The 1424-nt window shown below is 40.6% G+C and overlaps 1 protein-coding gene across 2 annotated transcripts in view; it reads right to left on the reverse strand.

Moving 5' to 3' along the window:
• LOC101851539 (microsomal glutathione S-transferase 1) overlaps positions 1-1424 on the reverse strand; it is a 13658-nt gene that overhangs the window by 3665 nt on the left and 8569 nt on the right. The gene's annotated exons all lie outside the window — the stretch shown is intronic.

The following is a 1424-nucleotide window of genomic DNA, read 5'->3' on the forward strand; positions in this document are numbered from 1 at the left end:
ATGTCAGCTGAAGTCGTTTCTGTTTTTAAATTAATAAGATGAATATTTGGAATAATTTTCTTTAGTCAGAACACAACGTTTCATGTTACTGTTGTACGTTGTACTGTATTGTAAAGCGCTCAGAGCCTGTGTACTTTATTCGGGGTTGAGCGCTATATAAATGTCATTTATTATTATTATTATGTTACTATCTAGTATCACCTGTAATCTTCGGCACTTATATGATCACCTTATTGGGTTGTCAGTGCCGTAAAACGCTTACTAAAACAACAGTAATTCACAATATATGAAGTTAGGAATCCTCCAATTTTACATCCATAATTATCATGCGGTTGTTTAGACGACTTCTGAGAATTTCTTGGAATGACAACAAAAGCCAAACGAGGAGGCAGGATTTGAAGAAGCCGTTATGGGCCGCTCGCTGATCAAAAATACCAGGAAAAGACAATTAACACAGATTGTGGAGCACTTGAGTTGTCTTAAAGGCTGCTTCTTCTTTCCTATCAAACATCTATCGTCCTTATCGCCCCTCCTTCTTTTTTGTGTTTGTTACTGTCTTGTAACACCTCTCTAATCCTCGGCCCTTGTATGACCTAATTGTGTTGCAAGTGTAGTAAAACTATTAGTAAAACTAAAGACATAAAGGCCTTGTACATCTAGCTCTCTCTGATAAAGTTGAAGGCAAATGAGCCAGGGGCAGAAAAAGCAAACCGCACCAGAGCAAAGCACCCGCCTACCACCCACTTTTTCAGTCTTTACATGGGGGCCTCCCATGCACCAATTTGTCCCCATTACCGGAGGAGAGATTTTTTTAAAACGTTGCCCCTGGAATAGTCAGTCAGCCGTAATTATGCCCGTTGATGACATCATTTTAATTACTGTTGAGTCCATTAGGGTTGGGTAATTCACAAAGCATGGCGGAGGCAGTTGGGAAATGAATGACTGACGCATGTATTCATCTAAACCCATCCTCTCCTCTCCTCATCTCCTACTCTTCCATCCATCCATTCATCCCGTGAACAGAATCTATTACATTAATATTTTAATACACCTCTTTTTTTTTCGCCCAGTGTTTCCTCCTTTATTCATCGAACTTTTCAAATAGATACATTCGTCCACTCGTCCGTTTATTCATCAGCATTTTCAAATAGATATACCTGACCACTCCTCCGTTTATTCATTTAACTTGTTCTAAAAGATTCATTCGTTCAATCATGCGTTTTAAGTGAAAACAGCAGGGTCGCGCAGTGAGATGAGAAGGGCATATATTGTATTACGGGATGTTGGTTGAGATACCACGGGTTATGTAGCCTTAGAGTGGGCGCTTACGCATGTCTTTACTGGCTGGCGTGCGCGCGCTCGTGTGTATGTGTGTGTGTGTATGTGTGTGTGTGTGTGTGTGTGTGTGTGTGTGTGTGTGTGTA

The sequence above is a fragment of the Aplysia californica genome, unplaced genomic scaffold (genome assembly GCF_000002075.1).
Source record: "Aplysia californica isolate F4 #8 unplaced genomic scaffold, AplCal3.0 scaffold00968, whole genome shotgun sequence".
Classification (NCBI taxonomy): Eukaryota; Metazoa; Mollusca; class Gastropoda; order Aplysiida; family Aplysiidae; genus Aplysia; species Aplysia californica.